Here is a 22,905-nt window from a genome sequence, read left to right as displayed (position 1 = left end):
AGAAAAGCATATTTGGGTAAGACTTGCACATCTCCTGTGACAATCAAAATGGACTTAAACTCGACCCAACAAGAAGAGTTAATTAATTTTTTAAAAGAAAATAAGGACTCTACTTGGAAGGACAAGTTTCATTTACTCAGATTGAAGTCCTTTGTTGAGTTACCAAGATCTAATTTAGAAGAGGTCATGGATCTTCATGAGCCTCTTTATTCAAATCTCTCTTAAAAGAAAAAGGTATGCCCCTCTCTTCTCTTTATTGTCCTTGTTTCTATTTTTGCATGCATTGAGGACACTGCATGATTCAAGTATGGGGGGGTAGCTTTTAGAAACTTTCTTTTCTAATCTTTTCTATAGTTAAAGTTAGAAAATTTCCTTTCTTTTTATTTTTGGTAATTTTTCGCAAATTAGAAAGAACTTGGTATTCTTAGAAAGAAAGTTGTTCTCTTATTTTAAGAAATAAAGTTAGTGGATATTTTAATTTTGGAATTTGAAAAATTAGAAAGAATACTTTCCTTTCTTAGTTTTGTTTTCTTTTGGAATCTTTCTTTTTAAAAGGATTTGAATAAGAAATAGAAATAGAAACTTGCTTTTTATATGGTATGGATAAAAAGGAAAGAAAGGTTGAAACAAAGAAAGAATGAATGATTTTTAGAAAGTTTGCTTCTTGATTATAGTTTTGATTTGTAGCCTTGTTGACTTGAGCTATTAAGTCTGAAGGGTTTTTATGCCTAGTTCCTTAAAGCCAACTGGCTTCAGAGCAACTGACTGAAAACTCCATACATGGGTCAATTAGAAAGCTTAATAAATCAAAGCATTGCACGTAATCAAAAGTAAAGCTTGAACTCATATGCATCAATGTCTATGACATATGCAAATCAAAGATTAGTCGGACACTGCTTAGTAGCCTGGGTGTCTGGTGCATGCCCTGCATGTCATTCACGCCAAAAGCAGTAGAGGATTACAAAAAAAAAAAAAAAAAAAGAGTTCTATTCTTAGAAACTATGGGAAAAGTTGAAAGTATGGTGGACCATATAAATTTGTAAGTTTTCTACGAAGTTTCCGAATCAAATTTCTTTTATGGTACGATTACATTAGAGGCAAGTTTAAGGGAGCAAAGTATGACAAATTCAAAAGAGGATTCCTTGATTAAAATATTTTTCTAATTTTTTCAACTTGGGATAGGATGCAAAGTTTAAGTATGGGGGTATTCTTGTTCTTCTATTTTGAGCAATTTATCAAAGAAAAAGGATTGAAATTTTTTTTTTTTTTGGCTTTACTCTATAGTGGGATTTGAAAGAAAAGTTTATTTTTAGAATTTTGGGTGTATATTCACTGCAAACACTCACGAGACAAAACTCGTCCACTAGGGTAACCTAGGGGTTTAAAGGCTTATTGCACCTGCTAAGTGCAATCGTGATTCCTACGAAAGTGAGTTAGGATTTTATTTTATTCCTATTTTGTTTTAGTTTTTCTTTTTGTTTGCTTGAGGACAAGCAAAGCTCAAGTATGGGGGAATTTGATGAACACATTTATGTGTGAATGGTAGTGATAGGAAACACACATATTTTGTCCTTTAAAGCAGTGCTACTAAGGTATTTTCTTGTTTTTGGTGTTTCAGGGTTCTAAGTGGATTTTTGAAGGAATTGAAGCTAAAAGATGAAATATTGAAGAGAAATAACCAATTTCCAATGTTGGCTGAATTTCACAAGAGACCAAGAGGGTGGAAATTTTGACTATATATGATGATCCAGACCATTTGTTGGGCAACCCAACTGTTGGATTTGTTGATATATCCGGACAAGATCATATTATTGGAATTGTAATGTCCCAATAAAGTGAATGGTTTGGATCGGCCGTGGGAAATGATTTGAGGGGTTTTACTAACATTCATTAAAATTGATGGTTCGGATCAAGTTATGGAGATGAATTAGAGGAGTACAACCAATTTACATTATCGCCCACTATTTGGACGGTTAGATTGCTCTATGAAAACCACTATGGAGACTTTCATATTGGTGGTTTGGATCATGCCATGATGCGCAATTCACTTTCTCTAAAAGAGGGAACTACATTAGCATTTTTAGAAAGTGATGGAATTTTTAGAAAGTGATGGATCAAGAAAAAGTAAACATTCTCGAACATGGAAAATAGTATATCTATTCTTTGATAAATAGAAGCTTCACTTTTATAATTTGGGCCCACTTGAGGTTTGCCTCAATTCAGAAAACGTTGGGAAAAAGGGGTTGTGGTTACTAATTTGAAAATTCTAAAAACTTTGGAATTGTTGACCATGGCAGTGAGCAAGATGCCATGTATAGAATTTTCTTGTTCTATTCTTGCTTCAAGAAATCACATGCAGCCACTTTTTGGAAGGCAATATTTCCTAATTGCTACACATGCATACTCACGTGGGACCCACTTGGACATGGGTAAAAATATAGCATGCATGCAGCCCACGTTTTTGAATTTGTAAGAAAAGAAATACTTTGCAATTTTCTACATGCAATGGTGGGATCCACGTGTGGCTCTCTCTATTGGATTGGGAAAGCATCCCACGTTTTTGGTTTTTGGCTTGCAATATATATTATATAATATAAGTGGAACCCACCAAAGAAGGAAACAAAGAGTTGCCAAATTCTCCACCTTTCCCACGTATTTTCTAATTGCATGTAATTTATATATATTCAATTATGTGGGACCCACTTGCATTTGCTAAAATTCATTCCCTTTATGTATGAGATTTTATATGGTGTATAATATATGCATAATCATTCTATTTCGTCTTGTAGCAAAAATCTTAACCCATATTCCTACGTTGGAAGGTCAAAAAGGAAGAGACAACTTACCAAAAATGGGTGCTAAGTTGCTGAAATTGTGAAGAAAGAAAAGAGTAAGTTTGCTCTTACCAACAAATACTAAAAGTTTCAGAAATTGCCAAAGACAGGTGGGGTTGCCAAAAATACAAAAGATGCCAAGATTGTGTCTTTTCTTGGAGATAAAAATAGAAGGGGAAGAAAGCTACATATGGGAAAAAAGAAGACATTCTTTTGACTCTATTTTTTTCTCTTTTTCTCTCCACTACTCTCAAGCTCTCTCCCTTAGGTTTTCTTGTTCTTTTCTTTTTCTTTTTCTTTTCAACTCTCAATCCAAGGCATCATCACCACCATTCAAACTCAAGGTGACATTAAAGCTTGAAGGAGGAAGATGCAACCAAAGTTGGAGGAGAAAAAGACTAAGTTCTATTTAATTTTTGTTATTTATTTTAAGTTCAATTTCATGTAATTTTGTTTCAATTCAAGTTAGTGAAGAAGTAATTAGTTTTTGTTTAATTTTCTTTCAAGTTCTATATGGCAATTCTTCTCCCATCTATCTCGTTTATTTTTGTTTTTCTTCCCTTCTTCATGAGTAACTAAATCCTATTTACTTAGGGTTTAGTTGAAACCATGGGGAAGGAGAAATAACTACAATTAAATCAATCTACTCAATTGAAAAATTGTGTAGGAGTTTGTGTTTGGAAAATCCCAATCATTCATGCCATTGGCTTTTCCCTTTCGTATGAATAATTGTTGATTAACAAATATAAAGTTCTATATAATCAATGTAAATTGGAGAGTGGGTTTGATTAATTACTTATAAGGAATGACATCCCTTTGATCTTATTCTTTATTGACTAGTTAATCGAATTTTCAACCCAATTCAAGAGTTGTTTTAATTAATCAATTTAATCCAAACCCATGGTGGATTCTAACCCTAAGTAATCTTTTATATTGAATTAAGGTTTTTACACTATTCTAAATTACTTTTGCAATTTTTCAATTAACTTAGGCCTTTAGAATTTTAGTTTTCTAATTAGATTAGATAAGTAGTTAATCAAGATCATTAGAATTTTGGTACACTTTGCCTAAATTAAGATTTCCAAATCAAGATCATAGTTGAATTTGATTCTTAGATTGAATAGAATATAAGCTTATATATAGTGTTGGCTCCGAGGTCTAAGTCCACGGAAATCCTGAGTCTATTCCAGGCAACATTATATCATAGCTAGTATTCTAATCGGTAAAAGAATAGGATTGACAACTAGATTTCTCTTCCTTGAGTTCGACCCGTATTTACACGATCCGTGCACTTGCGGTTATTTAATATTTCAATCAATGCCTCTCCATTGTCAAAGTAATAAAGAGTTTCCATTCGCAATGTCGTACGAAGTCCGTTTAAATGAAAATGCGAAAAAATCCTGCTAGATGACATCGGATGGACGATCCGAGCATGTCGGGTAGCCGGATGACCGCCAGGGCTGTCATCGCACGATGAATCTTCCCGAGTACCCACGAATCAATATATGAATCGCCACGATCTGATGGGCGGATTAAAAGTTATCGTCGGAACGATATTTGTTCACCAGGGGTAGCTCACGGCCAGTAAACACCTTCCGGCCGGATTCCTGACTCGCATCCACTAGTACACTCATCCGCTATAGCCGGTACCTCACTGAATCTAAACAAACCCCCGCTATATTTTGACCGTAAATGAAATGTCAGAACGAATTCCGTTTATCGAATCAAACGACACTATCACCCCGCCATAATAAAGACCGGACGTATTTGAATTCACCATCCGGAAGAAAATAAAAAGATCCGAACCGAAACCTAGGAGGCGTCGCACTGAACGTGCGTTTCAGTTCGCATCGACGTTCTAGAACCAAAAGATTGTTCGAAAAAAGTGATAGATAGCCGAAAAAAGTGACAGGAGTGCAACACGAGGACTTCCAAGGAGGTCACCCATCCTAGTACTACTCTCGCCCAAGCACGCTTAACTTCGGAGTTCTGATGTGATCCAGTGCATTTGTGCTGATATGATCGCACCCAGCATGCCTCTCCATTGTCAAAGTAATAAAGAGTTTCCATTCGCATTGTCGTACGAAATCCGTTTAAATGAAAGTGCGAAAAAATCCTGCTAGATGACATCGGATGGACTATCCGAGCATGTCGGGAAGCCGGATGACCGCCAAGGCTGTCATCGCGCGATGAATCTTCCCGAGTACCCCCGAATCAATATAAGAATCGCCACAATCTGACGGGCGGATCAAAAGTTATCGTCGGAACAATATTTGTGCACCAAGGGTAGCTCACGGCCAGTAAACACCTTCCGACCGGATTCCTGACTCGCATCCACTAGTACACTCATCCGCTATAGCCGGTACCTCACTGAATCTAAACAAACCCCTGCTATATTTTGACCATAAATGGAATGTCAGAACGAATTCCGTTTATCGAATCAAACGACACTATCACCCCGCCATAATAAAGACCGGACGTATTTGAATTCACCATCCGGAAGAAAATAAAAAGATCCGAACCGAAAGCTAGGAGGCGTCGCACTGAATGTGCGTTTCAATTCGCATCGATGTTCCAGAACCGAAAAGATTGTTCGAAAAAAGTGGTAGATAGCCGAAAAAAGTGACAGGAGTGCAACACGAGGACTTCCCAAGAGGTCACTCATCCTAGTACAACTCTCGCCCAAGCACGCTTAACTTCGGAGTTCTGATGGTATCCAGTGCATTTGTGCTGCTATGATTGCACCCAGAATGTCTCCCCACTGTCAAAGTAATAAAGAGTTTCCATTCGCATTGTCGTACGAAGTCCGTTTAAATGAAAGTGCAAAAAAATCCTGCTAGATGACATCGGATGGACGATCCGAGCATGTCGGGTAGCCGGATGACCGCCAGGGCTGTCATCGCACGATGAATCTTCCCGAGTACCCCCGAATCAATATATGAATCGCCACGATCTGACGAGCGGATCAAAAGTTATCGTCGGAACGATATTTGTTCACCAGGGGTAGCTTACGGCCAGTAAACACCTTTCGGCCGGATTCCTGACTCGCATCCACTAGTACACTCATCCGCTATAGCCGGTACCTCACTGAATCTAAACAAACCCCCGCTATATTTTGACCGTAAATGAAATGTCAGAACGAATTCCGTTTATCGAATCAAACGACACTATCACCTCGCCATAATAAAGACTGGACGTATTTGAATTCACCATCCGGAAGAAAATAAAAAGATTCGAACCGAAAGCTAGGAGGCGTCGCACTGAACGTGCGTTTCAGTTCATATCGACGTTCCAGAACCGAAAGATTGTTCGAAAAAAGTGGTAGATAGCCGAAAAAAGTGACAGGAGTGCAACACGAGGATTTCCCAGGAGGTCACCCATCCTAGTACTACTCTCGCCCAAGCACGCTTAACTTCGGACTTCTGATGGAATCCAGTGCATTTGAGCTGGTATGATCGCACCTAGCATGCCTCTCCATTGTCAAAGTAATAAAGAGTTTCCATTCGCAATGTCGTACGAAGTCCGTTTAAGTGAAAATGCAAAAAAATCCTGCTAGATGACATCGGATGGACGATCCGAGCATGTCGGGTAGCCGGATGACCGCCAGGGCTGTCATCGCGCGATGAATCTTCCCGAGTACCCCCGAATCAATATATGAATCGCCACGATCTGACGGGCGGATCAAAAGTTATCGTCGGAACGATATTTGTTCACCAAGGGTAGCTCACGGCCAGTAAACACCTTCCGACCGGATTCCTGACTCGCATCCACTAGTACACTCATCCGCTATAGCCGGTACCTCACTGAATCTAAACAAACCCCTGCTATATTTTGACCGTAAATGGAATGTCAGAACGAATTCCGTTTATCGAATCAAACGACACTATCACCCCGCCATAATAAAGACCGGACGTATTTGAATTCACCATCCGGAAGAAAATAAAAAGATCCGAACCGAAAGCTAGGAGGCGTCGCACTGAACGTGCGTTTCAATTCGCATCGATGTTCCAGAACCGAAAAGATTGTTCGAAAAAAGTGGTAGATAGCCGAAAAAAGTGACAGGAGTGCAACACGAGGACTTCCCAAGAGGTCACTCATCCTAGTACAACTCTCGCCCAAGCACGCTTAACTTCGGAGTTCTGATGGTATCCAGTGCATTTGTGCTGCTATGATTGCACCCAGAATGTCTCCCCACTGTCAAAGTAATAAAGAGTTTCCATTCGCATTGTCGTACGAAGTCCGTTTAAATGAAAGTGCAAAAAAATCCTGCTAGATGACATCGGATGGACGATCCGAGCATGTCGGGTAGCCGGATGACCGCCAGGGCTGTCATCGCACGATGAATCTTCCCGAGTACCCCCGAATCAATATATGAATCGCCACGATCTGACGGGCGGATCAAAAGTTATCGTCGGAACGATATTTGTTCACCAGGGGTAGCTCACGGCCAGTAAACACCTTCCGGCCGGATTCCTGACTCGCATCCACTAGTACACTCATCCGCTATAGCCGGTACCTCACTGAATCTAAACAAACCCCCGCTATATTTTGACCGTAAATGAAATGTCAGAACGAATTCCGTTTATCGAATCAAACGACACTATCACCCCGCCATAATAAAGACCGGACGTATTTGAATTCACCATCCGGAAGAAAATAAAAAGATCCGAACCGAAAGCTAGGAGGCGTCGCACTGAACGTGCGTTTCAATTCGCATCGATGTTCCAGAACCGAAAAGATTGTTCGAAAAAAGTGGTAGATAGCCGAAAAAAGTGACAGGAGTGCAACACGAGGATTTCCCAGGAGGTCACCCATCCTAGTACTACTCTCGCCCAAGCACGCTTAACTTCGGACTTCTGATGGGATCCAGTGCATTTGAGCTGGTATGATCGCACCCAGCATGCCTCTCCATTGTCAAAGTAATAAAGAGTTTCCATTCGCAATGTCGTACGAAGTCCGTTTAAATGAAAATGCGAAAAAATCCTGCTAGATGACATCGGATGGACGATCCGAGCATGTCGGGTAGCCGGATGACCGCCAGGGCTGTCATCGCATGATGAATCTTCCCGAGTACCCACGAATCAATATATGAATCGCCACGATCTGATGGGCGGATTAAAAGTTATCGTCGGAACGATATTTGTTCACCAGGGGTAGCTCACGGCCAGTAAACACCTTCCGGCCGGATTCCTGACTCGCATCCACTAGTACACTCATCCGCTATAGCCGGTACCTCACTGAATCTAAACAAACCCCCGCTATATTTTGACCGTAAATGAAATGTCAGAACGAATTCCGTTTATCGAATCAAACGACACTATCACCCCGCCATAATAAAGACCGGACGTATTTGAATTCACCATCCGGAAGAAAATAAAAAGATCCGAACCGAAACCTAGGAGGCGTCGCACTGAACGTGCGTTTCAGTTCGCATCGACGTTCTAGAACCAAAAGATTGTTCGAAAAAAGTGATAGATAGCCGAAAAAAGTGACAGGAGTGCAACACGAGGACTTCCAAGGAGGTCACCCATCCTAGTACTACTCTCGCCCAAGCACGCTTAACTTCGGAGTTCTGATGTGATCCAGTGCATTTGTGCTGATATGATCGCACCCAGCATGCCTCTCCATTGTCAAAGTAATAAAGAGTTTCCATTCGCATTGTCGTACGAAATCCGTTTAAATGAAAGTGCGAAAAAATCCTGCTAGATGACATCGGATGGACTATCCGAGCATGTCGGGAAGCCGGATGACCGCCAAGGCTGTCATCGCGCGATGAATCTTCCCGAGTACCCCCGAATCAATATAAGAATCGCCACAATCTGACGGGCGGATCAAAAGTTATCGTCGGAACAATATTTGTGCACCAAGGGTAGCTCACGGCCAGTAAACACCTTCCGACCGGATTCCTGACTCGCATCCACTAGTACACTCATCCGCTATAGCCGGTACCTCACTGAATCTAAACAAACCCCTGCTATATTTTGACCATAAATGGAATGTCAGAACGAATTCCGTTTATCGAATCAAACGACACTATCACCCCGCCATAATAAAGACCGGACGTATTTGAATTCACCATCCGGAAGAAAATAAAAAGATCCGAACCGAAAGCTAGGAGGCGTCGCACTGAATGTGCGTTTCAATTCGCATCGATGTTCCAGAACCGAAAAGATTGTTCGAAAAAAGTGGTAGATAGCCGAAAAAAGTGACAGGAGTGCAACACGAGGACTTCCCAAGAGGTCACTCATCCTAGTACAACTCTCGCCCAAGCACGCTTAACTTCGGAGTTCTGATGGTATCCAGTGCATTTGTGCTGCTATGATTGCACCCAGAATGTCTCCCCACTGTCAAAGTAATAAAGAGTTTCCATTCGCATTGTCGTACGAAGTCCGTTTAAATGAAAGTGCAAAAAAATCCTGCTAGATGACATCGGATGGACGATCCGAGCATGTCGGGTAGCCGGATGACCGCCAGGGCTGTCATCGCACGATGAATCTTCCCGAGTACCCCCGAATCAATATATGAATCGCCACGATCTGACGAGCGGATCAAAAGTTATCGTCGGAACGATATTTGTTCACCAGGGGTAGCTTACGGCCAGTAAACACCTTTCGGCCGGATTCCTGACTCGCATCCACTAGTACACTCATCCGCTATAGCCGGTACCTCACTGAATCTAAACAAACCCCCGCTATATTTTGACCGTAAATGAAATGTCAGAACGAATTCCGTTTATCGAATCAAACGACACTATCACCTCGCCATAATAAAGACTGGACGTATTTGAATTCACCATCCGGAAGAAAATAAAAAGATTCGAACCGAAAGCTAGGAGGCGTCGCACTGAACGTGCGTTTCAGTTCATATCGACGTTCCAGAACCGAAAGATTGTTCGAAAAAAGTGGTAGATAGCCGAAAAAAGTGACAGGAGTGCAACACGAGGATTTCCCAGGAGGTCACCCATCCTAGTACTACTCTCGCCCAAGCACGCTTAACTTCGGACTTCTGATGGAATCCAGTGCATTTGAGCTGGTATGATCGCACCTAGCATGCCTCTCCATTGTCAAAGTAATAAAGAGTTTCCATTCGCAATGTCGTACGAAGTCCGTTTAAGTGAAAATGCAAAAAAATCCTGCTAGATGACATCGGATGGACGATCCGAGCATGTCGGGTAGCCGGATGACCGCCAGGGCTGTCATCGCGCGATGAATCTTCCCGAGTACCCCCGAATCAATATATGAATCGCCACGATCTGACGGGCGGATCAAAAGTTATCGTCGGAACGATATTTGTTCACCAAGGGTAGCTCACGGCCAGTAAACACCTTCCGACCGGATTCCTGACTCGCATCCACTAGTACACTCATCCGCTATAGCCGGTACCTCACTGAATCTAAACAAACCCCTGCTATATTTTGACCGTAAATGGAATGTCAGAACGAATTCCGTTTATCGAATCAAACGACACTATCACCCCGCCATAATAAAGACCGGACGTATTTGAATTCACCATCCGGAAGAAAATAAAAAGATCCGAACCGAAAGCTAGGAGGCGTCGCACTGAACGTGCGTTTCAATTCGCATCGATGTTCCAGAACCGAAAAGATTGTTCGAAAAAAGTGGTAGATAGCCGAAAAAAGTGACAGGAGTGCAACACGAGGACTTCCCAAGAGGTCACTCATCCTAGTACAACTCTCGCCCAAGCACGCTTAACTTCGGAGTTCTGATGGTATCCAGTGCATTTGTGCTGCTATGATTGCACCCAGAATGTCTCCCCACTGTCAAAGTAATAAAGAGTTTCCATTCGCATTGTCGTACGAAGTCCGTTTAAATGAAAGTGCAAAAAAATCCTGCTAGATGACATCGGATGGACGATCCGAGCATGTCGGGTAGCCGGATGACCGCCAGGGCTGTCATCGCACGATGAATCTTCCCGAGTACCCCCGAATCAATATATGAATCGCCACGATCTGACGGGCGGATCAAAAGTTATCGTCGGAACGATATTTGTTCACCAGGGGTAGCTCACGGCCAGTAAACACCTTCCGGCCGGATTCCTGACTCGCATCCACTAGTACACTCATCCGCTATAGCCGGTACCTCACTGAATCTAAACAAACCCCCGCTATATTTTGACCGTAAATGAAATGTCAGAACGAATTCCGTTTATCGAATCAAACGACACTATCACCCCGCCATAATAAAGACCGGACGTATTTGAATTCACCATCCGGAAGAAAATAAAAAGATCCGAACCGAAACCTAGGTGGCGTCGCACTGAACGTGCGTTTCAATTCGCATCGACGTTCTAGAACCAAAAGATTGTTCGAAAAAAGTGGTAGATAGCCGAAGAAAGTGACACGAATGCAACACGAGGACTTCCCAAGAGGTCACCCATCCTAGTACTACTCTCGCCCAAGCACGCTTAACTTCGGAGTTCTGATGGGATCCAGTGCATTTTGTGCTGGTATGAACGCACCCAGCATGCCTCTCCATTGTCAAAGTAATAAAGAGATTCCATTCGCATTGTCGTACGAAGTCCGTTTAAGTGAAAGTGCGAAAAAATCCTGCTAGATGACATCGCATAAACGATCCGAGCATGTCGGGTAGCCGGATGACCGCCAGGGCTGTCATCGCACGATGAATCTTCCCGAGTACCCCCGAATCAATATATGAATCGCCACGATCTGACGGGCGGATCAAAAGTTATCGTCGGAACGATATTTGTTCACCAGGGGTAGCTCACGGCCAGTAAACACCTTTCGGCCGGATTCCTGACTCGCATCCACTAGTACACTCATCCGCTATAGCCGGTACCTCACTGAATCTAAACAAACCCCCGCTATATTTTGACCGTAAATGAAATGTCAGAACGAATTCCGTTTATCGAATCAAACGACACTATCACCTCGCCATAATAAAGACCGGACGTATTTGAATTCACCATCCGGAATAAAATAAAAAGATTCGAACCGAAAGCTAGGAGGCGTCGCACTGAACGTGCGTTTCAGTTCGCATCGACGTTCCAGAACCGAAAGATTGTTCGAAAAAAGTGGTAGATAGCCGAAAAAAGTGACAGGAGTGCAACACGAGAATTTCCCAGGAGGTCACCCATCCTAGTAATACTCTCGCCCAAGCACGCTTAACTTCGGACTTCTGATGGGATCCAGTGCATTTGAGCTGGTATGATCGCACCCAGCATGCCTCTCCATTGTCAAAGTAATAAAGAGTTTCCATTCGCAATGTCGTACGAAGTCCGTTTAAATGAAAATGCGAAAAAATCCTGCTAGATGACATCGGATGGACGATCCGAGCATGTCGGGTAGCCGGATGACCGCCAGGGCTGTCATCGCACGATGAATCTTCCCGAGTACCCACGAATCAATATATGAATCGCCACGATCTGATGGGCGGATCAAAAGTTATCGTCGGAACGATATTTGTTCACCAGGGGTAGCTCACGGCCAGTAAACACCTTCCGGCCGGATTCCTGACTCGTATCCACTAGTACACTCATCCGCTATAGCCGGTACCTCACTGAATCTAAACAAACCCCCGCTATATTTTGACCGTAAATGAAATGTCAGAACGAATTCCGTTTATCGAATCAAACGACACTATCACCCCGCCATAATAAAGACCGGACGTATTTGAATTCACCATCCGGAAGAAAATAAAAAGATCCGAACCGAAAGCTAGGAGGCGTCGCACTGAACGTGCGTTTCAATTCGCATCGATGTTCCAGAACCGAAAAGATTGTTCGAAAAAAGTGGTAGATAGCCGAAAAAAGTGACAGGAGTGCAACACGAGGATTTCCCAGGAGGTCACCCATCCTAGTACTACTCTCGCCCAAGCACGCTTAACTTCGGACTTCTGATGGGATCCAGTGCATTTGAGCTGGTATGATCGCACCCAGCATGCCTCTCCATTGTCAAAGTAATAAAGAGTTTCCATTCGCAATGTCGTACGAAGTCCGTTTAAATGAAAATGCGAAAAAATCCTGCTAGATGACATCGAATGGACGATCCGAGCATGTCGGGTAGCCGGATGACCGCCAGGGCTGTCATCGCACGATGAATCTTCCCGAGTACCCACGAATCAATATATGAATCGCCACGATCTGATGGGCGGATTAAAAGTTATCGTCGGAACGATATTTGTTCACCAGGGGTAGCTCACGGCCAGTAAACACCTTCCGGCCGGATTCCTGACTCGCATCCACTAGTACACTCATCCGCTATAGCCGGTACCTCACTGAATCTAAACAAACCCCCGCTATATTTTGACCGTAAATGAAATGTCAGAACGAATTCCGTTTATCGAATCAAACGACACTATCACCCCGCCATAATAAAGACCGGACGTATTTGAATTCACCATCCGGAAGAAAATAAAAAGATCCGAACCGAAACCTAGGAGGCGTCGCACTGAACGTGCGTTTCAGTTCGCATCGACGTTCTAGAACCAAAAGATTGTTCGAAAAAAGTGATAGATAGCCGAAAAAGTGACAGGAGTGCAACACGAGGACTTCCAAGGAGGTCACCCATCCTAGTACTACTCTCGCCCAAGCACGCTTAACTTCGGAGTTCTGATGTGATCCAGTGCATTTGTGCTGATATGATCGCACCCAGCATGCCTCTCCATTGTCAAAGTAATAAAGAGTTTCCATTCGCATTGTCGTACGAAATCCGTTTAAATGAAAGTGCGAAAAAATCCTGCTAGATGACATCGGATGGACTATCCGAGCATGTCGGGAAGCCGGATGACCGCCAAGGCTGTCATCGCGCGATGAATCTTCCCGAGTACCCCCGAATCAATATAAGAATCGCCACAATCTGACGGGCGGATCAAAAGTTATCGTCGGAACAATATTTGTGCAGCAAGGGTAGCTCACGGCCAGTAAACACCTTCCGACCGGATTCCTGACTCGCATCCACTAGTACACTCATCCGCTATAGCCGGTACCTCACTGAATCTAAACAAACCCCTGCTATATTTTGACCATAAATGGAATGTCAGAACGAATTCCGTTTATCGAATCAAACGACACTATCACCCCGCCATAATAAAGACCGGACGTATTTGAATTCACCATCCGGAAGAAAATAAAAAGATCCGAACCGAAACCTAGGAGGCGTCGCACTGAACGTGCGTTTCAGTTCGCATCGACGTTCTAGAACCAAAAGATTGTTCGAAAAAAGTGATAGATAGCCGAAAAAAGTGACAGGAGTGCAACACGAGGACTTCTAAGGAGGTCACCCATCCTAGTACTACTCTCGCCCAAGCACGCTTAACTTCGGAGTTCTGATGTGATCCAGTGCATTTGTGCTGATATGATCGCACCCAGCATGCCTCTCCATTGTCAAAGTAATAAAGAGTTTCCATTCGCATTGTCGTACGAAATCCGTTTAAATGAAAGTGCGAAAAAATCCTGCTAGATGACATCGGATGGACTATCCGAGCATGTCGGGAAGCCGGATGACCGCCAAGGCTGTCATCGCGCGATGAATCTTCCCGAGTACCCCCGAATCAATATAAGAATTGCCACAATCTGACGGGCGGATCAAAAGTTATCGTCGGAACAATATTTGTGCACCAAGGGTAGCTCACGGCCAGTAAACACCTTCCGACCGGATTCCTGACTCGCATCCACTAGTACACTCATCCGCTATAGCCGGTACCTCACTGAATCTAAACAAACCCCTGCTATATTTTGACCATAAATGGAATGTCAGAACGAATTCCGTTTATCGAATCAAACGACACTATCACCCCGCCATAATAAAGACCGGACGTATTTGAATTCACCATCCGGAAGAAAATAAAAAGATCCGAACCGAAAGCTAGGAGGCGTCGCACTGAATGTGCGTTTCAATTCGCATCGATGTTCCAGAACCGAAAAGATTGTTCGAAAAAAGTGGTAGATAGCTGTGGAACCAGATCCGGGACGGGCGTGGAGGACGGGCCCCCGCGCGAGTCTCTCTAGATCGTCCACGTGAAGGAGAGCCCCACCAAGGAACTCTCGAAAGAGTGCCCCTCACAGCATGAGCGGCGATGTAAAGTGAGATACCTCTCGATTCGGGGACCAGCCCGGATTCGAGACGCACCTCGAACAAAGAAAGAGTCGCCATCCAAGGAAGTGGGCCCTGGATCCCATGCTGTGCTCTGTCGCAACAGATAACCAGAGATATAAAGGGTCCGTGCCTGATGACGAATGGGGAAGGGATTAGGCGCCCCCAATTCGCCCAAGTGCTAGCACCTGGTCTCTTATGCCATTTATTATTAATTTTGAAGAGTTTTGGGCGAAAATCATGCGAAATGGGAACGAATATCTCCGAGATAACGTCTAGCTAATCATGCATGTCTCGGAGATGAATAAGAAGCACACACAAAAGAAATGAAAGATATGTCGCCTAAGAATAGCTAGGTTATGAGTGCCATGCCTAATTGGTGTCTAAGTTCTGGTGGACAAGCACATGCATGTTACAGCTAAAGGTATAAGATCTGTACATAAAAATAAGAAAACACAGCAAAACACACAATACAACACGACTCGACACACGACCCGACACGACAAACCCTAGACTCTAATGCAATACTTGACTCGGACCAGAATGGCCATCCATCCTAGCTGCACTACGTATCCCGGCCTCGGGAAGAATCAGAGCCAACGTAGTTCGGTGCCCTATTCTAAACTACGATGCCTAAAACTCTAGGACCGCTATCCTAGACTCGATCCACTAGACTCGACTGATGTTTAAAGCTTTTTGTGCGATTGCTTAAATTCAAGTGGATTGTAATTTTTAGGACTCTATATGCCCTAACTAATGCAAGTTGATTAGCCTTAAGCTAATGCAGGTGGGCCCTATATCCTATGTGTATCTAGGCTGTGCATTCTAAGGAAAACCATGGGTTGACTATATGCTTCCTAGTCTAGCCATCGGTTCGACTAAATGTCTAACCGATCGACTTGAGGCCTCCTAACTCTAGGGACACTCACACGACAGGACACACCACATCAATACAAATCAAGACCGACTCCTAACTCTAAAACACCCTAAATATCTAGGACAGACTCCTAACTCTAGGGGAAGATCTTTTTGAAAAGGTTTTGAAGTTTTTTATATTTTTGGGAGGTTTTGAAGTTATGAAAAATGGTGAAAGTTGTGAGAAATATTTACAAAAATGGTGACTGAAAATGGTGAAAGGGTGTAAAAATGGTGTCTAAAAATGGTGACTGAACTCAGGGTGCCAGCAGCACGCCTGAGCTGCCTACGTACCCCTCAGCTAGGGATCAAGCCATCCGTAGTTCGGACGGAAAGGTGAGAAATATTTACAAAAATGGTGACTGGGCTCAGGATGCCAGCAGCACGCCTGAGCTGCCTACGTACCCCTCAGCTAGGGATCAAGCCATCCGTAGTTCGGAACGAATTCCTAACTACTCTGCACATGACTCAAGATTTTTTGAGATTTTTGATTTTGATTATGTTTTTTTGAATTTTTAAGTGTTTTTGGAATGTTTTTGTTGTTTTTAAGTGTTTTTGGAATGTTTTTGTTGTTTTTTTGACACCAGAGAATAAAATCCTATCATCATAAGGGTAGGGAGACTTCTGGAATCCCGCAAAGGTTGGACAGCATCCTATGCTTTGCGGGGGAACGATCAGGAAAATAACTCGGCAAGGGTTGGACAGCATCCTATACCTTGCAGGAGCGGGTAAAGATCACGACTTGATGAGAGGATGGACAGAATCCTAACCCCTATGATGATAGGAAAAATTCCTGGACTGACTGAAGGACTGACTCTCAAACTGGAAATTCTAAAAAAGATATGCTAATGAGACAAGGCATGTCTCTTAAAGAGATGGAGGACAAATAAGGGTGTTAACACCATTTGCAAGAGGGTTGCACATACCAAAATGAAATGGGTTGCCATTATTAAAGTGAAGAGGGCTGTACAAACCAAAATGAAATGGGTTGCCATTATTAAAGTGAAGAGGGCTGACAATATCAAGATGAGGGGGCTGACATATATATATAAACAGAAAAATGAGGTGGCTGCCAATACAGAGTCGGTATGCTTGTGTGGGGCCCGCTGGCATTGGGTCCCGCTACTATGGCCCGCTGTTGTGGGACCCGCGGATGTGGGACCCGCGGATGTGGGACCCGCTGTGGGACCCGCTGAGACCCGCCGCTGTGGGACCCGCTGATGTGGGACCCGCTGTTGTGGGACCCGTTGTGGGACCCACTGTGGGACCCGTTGTGGGACCCGCTGGGACCCGTTGTTGTGGGACCCGCTGTGGGACCCACTGATGTGGGACCCACTGTGGGACCCGCTGTGGGACCTACTGATGTGGGACCCGCTGTGGGACCCGTGGATGTGGGACCCGCTGTGGGACCCGCTATGGGACTCGCTGATGTGGGACCCGCTGTGGGACCCGCGGATGTGGGACCCGCTGTGGGACCCGCTGATGTGGGACCCGCTGTGGGACCCACTGATATGGGACCCGCTGTAGGACCTACTGATGTGGGACCCGTGTAGTGCAAAGAATGAATAATTAAAAAAAAAAATGAACTTACGCCACAAGAGATCCAGGAAGGTGTCGACAGAGTCGTGCTTGTGTGGGGCCCGCTGATGTGGGGCCCGCTGGAGGTGGGGTGGAGGAGATGTGGATGCCGGTGGAGCTCCAGTGGTTGGTTGGGAGGATGCCGGAGAAGGTGGTGGTGATCGGTGGATGGCCGGTCGGAGATGGGTTTGGCCTCGCCGGATTCCGGCTGGATTGCCGGAGGAGAAGACTCTCTCTCTCTCTCTCTCTCTCTCTCTCTCTCCCTCTCTCTCTCTCTACAGATCTCTCCTCCCTCTCTCTCTCTCTCCCCTCTGCAGATCTCTCTCTCTCTCCCTCTCCCCTCTGGTTTTTCCCTTTTTTTTTCTCTCTGGTTCCTCCTCTTTTTCTTTTTTTTTCTGGTTTTTCTTCGCGAGAGAGAAGAAAACCATCATGAGTCATCATGAGGGGGAGAGAAAAATGAGAGTGGTTGTCCCCCTCATGTCCCCCCCATTTTCTTAATTTTTCAAAAAAAATAAAATAAAAAATCATTACATGCATAGGATACCAAAAGAAAACAAAAAACATAATCATTACGAGTCTGTTTTAAAAATCAAAAGAAAATGATGATGTCCTTATTCTCTATTTGAATACAAGCGGATCCCACATTAGCGGGCCCCACACAAACGGGTCCCACACAAGTGGGCCCCACATTCTCTTTTGCTCGGATTAATTCCATTCGAATACGCGGGTTTAGGGCCCTGTCAAAATGGGGTGTCTACAGATGCCCCTCTTTGGCAGAGTGTGCTTGTCGCACGAAAGCCAAAGCTGAACAGACAACACATTTTGACTGGCCCAAAAAAAATAATTTTGGACTTTTGTTTTTTTTTTCTTTTTGTTTTTTTTTTTTTTTTTTGGATTTTTGAAAATGATACTCACAAAGATAACATGGTGAAATAGCCTTTCACCGGACTCTGACTCCACAAACGCTGGTGAGATAGCCTCTCTTGAACTCGTAACTCAATAATGGATATATGGATGAGATAGCCTCTCTTGCAAAACTTTAAAGGATTGATTTGGCTGCGAGAGAGCCGGGAAAGATATTGGTTTGGTAGCGATTGAACCAGAAGCCGAGAATTGACTTGACTGCGAATGAGTCGGAAGGTCAAAATTTGCTTGGTTGCGAGCGAACCGAAAAGCGAAGGGTTTGACTTGACTGCGAAAAAGCCAAAGTCAGGGATACTGGCCGAGTTGCGAATGAACTATGAGACCGAATAATTGACTTGGTTGCGAATGAACCAGAAAGTCAGGGATTGACTCGACTGCGAATGAGTCAGAGTTAGGGAGATTAGCTTGATTGCGAATGAATCAAGAAATCAGCAAGAAACTTGGCAGCGAATGAGCCGAAGAGTCTAAGATTTTAGCTTGGTTGCGAATGAACCAAAAGACTGGAATTTGATTTGAGCTGCGAATGAGTTAAGAATTGGAAGATTGACTCGACTGCGAAGGAGTCGAAGTCAGGGAGATTATCTTGATTGCGAATGAATCAAGAAATCAGCGAGAACTTGGCAGCGAATGTGCCGAAGAGTCCGAGATTTTGACCCGGTTGCGAATGAACCAAAAGGCCAGAATTATGACTTGGCTGCGAACGAACCGAAGTCAAAGAGATTAACTTGACTGCGAATGAGTCAAGAAATTAGAAAACAGGCCTGACTGCGAATGAGTCGAAAACCTAAGATTTTGACCCGGTTGCGAATGAACCAAAAGGTCGAGGATATGAGCGAGACTGCGAATGAGTCAAAACTCAAAGGATTGACCTGGTTGCGAATGAACCGAAAGGTTGAAGATATGCAAACCTGAATTTGGATCTGAGAAGATAGCATCTTGGCAGATGATCAGGGCGGAATGATTAGACAGTTATCATGATCAAACCTATGACCTGGTTGCGAATGAACCGAAAGGTCGAGGATATGAGCGAGACTGCGAATGAGTCAGAACTCAAGGATTGACCTGGTTGCGAATGAACCGAAAGGTCGAAGATATGCAAACCTGAATTTGGATCTGAGAAGATAGCATCTTGGCAGATGATCAGGGCGGAATGATTAGACAGTTATCATGATCAAACCTATAACCTGGTTGCGAATGAACCGAAAGGTGGAGGTTATGAGCGAGACTGCGAATGAGTCAAAACTCAAGGATTGACCTGGTTGCGAATGAACCGAAAGGTCGAAGATATGCAAACCTGAATTTGGATCTGAGAAGATAGCATCTTGGCAGATGATCAGGGCGGAATGATTAGACAGTTATCATGATCAAACCTATGACCTGGTTGCGAATGAACCGAAAGGTCGAGGATATGAGCGAGACTGCGAATGAGTCAAAACTCAAGGATTGACCTGGTTGCGAATTAACCGAAAGGTCGAAGATATGCAAACCTGAATTTGGATCTGAGAAGATAGCATCTTGGCAGATGATCAGGGCGGAATGATTAGACAGTTATCATGATCAAACCTATGACCTGGTTGCGAATGAACCGAAAGGCCGAGGATATGAGCGAGATTGCGAATGAGTCAAAACTCAAAGGATTGACCTGGTTGCGAATGAACCGAAAGGTCGAAGATATGCAAACCTGAATTTGGATCTGAGAAGATAGCATCTTGGCAGATGATCAGGGCGGAATGATTAGACAGCTATCATGATCAAACCTAAATTGGGATCTGGGAAGATAGCATCTTGACAGATCAACATGGTGGAATGATTAGACAGCTATCATGATCAAACCTAAATTGGGATCTGGGAAGATAGCATCTTGACAGATCAACATGGTGGAATGATTAGACAGCTATCATGATCAAGCCTAAATTGAGATCTGGGAAGATAGCATCTTGACAGATCAACATGGCGGAATGATTAGACAGCTATCATGATCAAACCTAAATTAGGATCTGGGAAGATAGCATCTTGACAGATCAACATGGCGGAATGATTAGACAGCTATCATGATCAAACCTAAATTGGGATCTGGGAAGATAGCATCTTGACAGATCAACACGGCGGAATGATTAGACAGCTATCATGATCAAACCTAAATTGGGATCTGGGAAGATAGCATCTTGACAGATCAACACGGCGGAATGATTAGACAGCTATCATGATCAAACCTAAATTGGGATCTGGGAAGATAGCATCTTGACAGATCAACACGGCGGAATGATTAGACAGTTATCATGATCAAACCTAAATTGGGATCTGGGAAGATAGCATCTTGACAGATCACCACGGCGGAATGATTAGACAGTTATCATGATCAAACCTAAATTGGGATCTGGGAAGATAGCATCTTGACAGATCAACACGGCGGAATGATTAGACAGTTATCATGATCAAACCTAAATTGGGATCTGAGAAGACAGCATCTAGGCAGATCAACAAAGCGGAATGATTAGACAGTTATCATGATCAAACCTAAATTGGGATCTGGGAAGATAACATCTTGACAGATCAACACGGCGGAATGATTAGACAGTTATCATGATCAAACCTAAATTGGGATCTGAGAAGACAGCATCTAGGCAGATCAACAAAGCGGTATAATTAGACAATCATCATGATCAAACCACTCTAGGAACCAAGAACACGAAACTCAAGAAGGAACAATTTTGATTCAAGAAATCGAGATTGTGATCGAGTCCATTACAAGATTGATCGTCTCTTGCCGAGAACGTTAGGAGTGTGCGATCTCTGTTGAGAACCAGACACAGGTAACTTGCTGAGGTTTTGAGTATTGACCATTTTTTCCGAGAGAACTGAATTCTGCTGGAGATTGAAGGCTGCGCGAGCAAATTCTAGACTCCACTGAGGAAATTGATTTTCTGGGGAAGTTGACCTTTCAGAGAGTGCACTTGTCTGAGAAGTTTGAAGTTTGGCTCGAGATATACTCGTACATCTCTTATCTCAACTTACTGAAGACATTGGCACTGATTGCCTTTTGTGCTTGATATCTTTTATGACGCAAGTCATAAAAGATGCCCCTAGTATATTGTGTTTCCATGACAGGAGTTTTAAGGAGGCAGGACAATGATGGTTGAAGAAAAGATGCTTCATTTCATGAAGGCTCACGATGCAAAGTTCTTTTGTATGGAGAGAATAGGACAATAACCATGATGGCTGAGTCTGAAAATCCCTTCTTTCGCATTGCTCACTTTTGGAGGCTTAAGGTCTCTGGTAGGTTTGAACAAGATGTCTCCCGCCCCTTCTGATACCTAAACCAGGATTTACTCTGAATTTTCTTCGCATTTTGGATGACACGCTCCCATTCTTCCAGCATCTGACAGTTTGGACTTCGCAAGGAGAGGGAACACAAATATGAAGGAGGAACAGATTTCCAAGGACTCAATCAAAGAAGATTCTCATTGTTCCAAGGACTCGACTCGCTTTTGACTCACTCTTGGATCTGATGTGTCATTTTTTAAGGGTATGGCTTAGCCACTCTTAGAGTATTTCGAAGACCGTGTCAAGATGCACAACTCTCCTTTTTCGGTGTTTATGTCATGGTTATTATCCCTTTTGGATTGCTCGGTTTCGATGCCCTCAGTTTAGAGGAATGTTAAAGTAAGCTTGCTGGCACTACTTGGACTCCGAGATTTTACCCTGGTTGAAGACTGTTTCTCCACCTCAATGATTCACTTTTTGCTGGAAGTCATTGCCATTGACCAGATTGCCTTTTCAGGTTTTCAATCTGACGGACCGCTTGCCCTAACTTTTGCCTGGTTCGCCCTTTCGGGTTTTCAATCCAGCGGGCTCGATACCCTAACTTTTGCCTAAGCTGACTTTTCAGTTGTCAACTTAGCGGGTGAATGACCCTAAATTTTGCCTAGACCGCCCTCCCGGGTTTTCAGCCTAGCGGGTCTTCAGATTCCATCGTTTTTTGTTCTTGACTTTGAACCTCTGCTTGTTCACCAAAAGGACTTTCTAAGTGGGCTGGGGTTCAAAACGCTTGGATATTTCTTTTGGATTTCAAAGTTTCGACTAGACTTGGATTGGCCAGGTTGCCTAAGTACCCCAACAATGGAGGATCAGGTTCGAGTGGTTCGCTGAGGTTTGGAACAGAATGATTTGGCTTTTAAGCTCAAAGGTTGAAAGGGAATAATTTGACTTTTATCCCAAAGGTTGAAAGGGAATAATTTGACTTTTATCCCAAAGGTTGAAAGGGAATAATTTGACTTTTATCCCAAAGGTTGAAAGGGAATAATTTGATTTTTATCCCAAAGGTTGACCGAACCTGAATTGATCAGGTTGCCTACGTACCCCCGAAGAGTTGGGGATCAGGTCAGACGTAGTTCGGGCCGAAATGCCCCTAATTTGCGGGTGTTTGAAAAGAATGTTTGATTTTGTTGAGGCTCGAAGGTGTTCGCAAAAGGATTTTTTTTTTTTTGAACTTGGGATTTTTGGCGTTTAAGGCTCAGGCGTCCAAGGATGGCCTTCTGATGTTTTGGCATACAAGCTTCTTGAATGGCTAAGGTTCAATGGCTT

General features: G+C 43.6%; 14 non-coding genes across 14 annotated transcripts; all 14 read right to left on the bottom strand.

Moving 5' to 3' along the window:
- Positions 1–4,745: 4,745 nt before the first annotated feature.
- Positions 4,746–4,864, bottom strand: LOC143874826 (5S ribosomal RNA). Its single transcript, XR_013249494.1, has one exon. It is a non-coding gene; the product is annotated as a 5S ribosomal RNA (ribosomal RNA).
- A 598-nt stretch (positions 4,865–5,462) lies between these two features.
- LOC143875328 (5S ribosomal RNA) lies at positions 5,463–5,581 on the bottom strand. Its single transcript, XR_013249981.1, has one exon. It is a non-coding gene; the product is annotated as a 5S ribosomal RNA (ribosomal RNA).
- A 597-nt stretch (positions 5,582–6,178) lies between these two features.
- LOC143875171 (5S ribosomal RNA) lies at positions 6,179–6,297 on the bottom strand. The gene has a single exon (XR_013249830.1). It is a non-coding gene; the product is annotated as a 5S ribosomal RNA (ribosomal RNA).
- Positions 6,298–6,895: 598 nt separating this feature from the next.
- Positions 6,896–7,014, bottom strand: LOC143875327 (5S ribosomal RNA). Its single transcript, XR_013249980.1, has one exon. It is a non-coding gene; the product is annotated as a 5S ribosomal RNA (ribosomal RNA).
- A 598-nt stretch (positions 7,015–7,612) lies between these two features.
- On the bottom strand, positions 7,613–7,731 carry LOC143874881 (5S ribosomal RNA). The gene has a single exon (XR_013249548.1). It is a non-coding gene; the product is annotated as a 5S ribosomal RNA (ribosomal RNA).
- Positions 7,732–8,328: 597 nt separating this feature from the next.
- Positions 8,329–8,447, bottom strand: LOC143874824 (5S ribosomal RNA). Its single transcript, XR_013249493.1, has one exon. It is a non-coding gene; the product is annotated as a 5S ribosomal RNA (ribosomal RNA).
- A 598-nt stretch (positions 8,448–9,045) lies between these two features.
- On the bottom strand, positions 9,046–9,164 carry LOC143875326 (5S ribosomal RNA). Its single transcript, XR_013249979.1, has one exon. It is a non-coding gene; the product is annotated as a 5S ribosomal RNA (ribosomal RNA).
- Positions 9,165–9,761: 597 nt separating this feature from the next.
- Positions 9,762–9,880, bottom strand: LOC143875170 (5S ribosomal RNA). The gene has a single exon (XR_013249829.1). It is a non-coding gene; the product is annotated as a 5S ribosomal RNA (ribosomal RNA).
- Positions 9,881–10,478: 598 nt separating this feature from the next.
- LOC143875324 (5S ribosomal RNA) lies at positions 10,479–10,597 on the bottom strand. The gene has a single exon (XR_013249978.1). It is a non-coding gene; the product is annotated as a 5S ribosomal RNA (ribosomal RNA).
- A 597-nt stretch (positions 10,598–11,194) lies between these two features.
- LOC143875029 (5S ribosomal RNA) lies at positions 11,195–11,314 on the bottom strand. Its single transcript, XR_013249696.1, has one exon. It is a non-coding gene; the product is annotated as a 5S ribosomal RNA (ribosomal RNA).
- A 597-nt stretch (positions 11,315–11,911) lies between these two features.
- Positions 11,912–12,030, bottom strand: LOC143875088 (5S ribosomal RNA). The gene has a single exon (XR_013249751.1). It is a non-coding gene; the product is annotated as a 5S ribosomal RNA (ribosomal RNA).
- Positions 12,031–12,628: 598 nt separating this feature from the next.
- Positions 12,629–12,747, bottom strand: LOC143874880 (5S ribosomal RNA). Its single transcript, XR_013249547.1, has one exon. It is a non-coding gene; the product is annotated as a 5S ribosomal RNA (ribosomal RNA).
- Positions 12,748–13,343: 596 nt separating this feature from the next.
- Positions 13,344–13,462, bottom strand: LOC143874823 (5S ribosomal RNA). Its single transcript, XR_013249492.1, has one exon. It is a non-coding gene; the product is annotated as a 5S ribosomal RNA (ribosomal RNA).
- A 597-nt stretch (positions 13,463–14,059) lies between these two features.
- Positions 14,060–14,178, bottom strand: LOC143874925 (5S ribosomal RNA). The gene has a single exon (XR_013249595.1). It is a non-coding gene; the product is annotated as a 5S ribosomal RNA (ribosomal RNA).
- Between the last annotated feature and the right edge of the window lie 8,727 nt (positions 14,179–22,905).

This window comes from Tasmannia lanceolata, unplaced genomic scaffold, assembly GCF_043159265.1.
Source record: "Tasmannia lanceolata isolate RefF3 unplaced genomic scaffold, GAP_Taslan_0.1 ptg000003l, whole genome shotgun sequence".
Lineage (NCBI taxonomy): Eukaryota > Viridiplantae > Streptophyta > Magnoliopsida > Canellales > Winteraceae > Tasmannia > Tasmannia lanceolata.
This window is presented reverse-complemented; position numbering and strand designations above follow the sequence as displayed.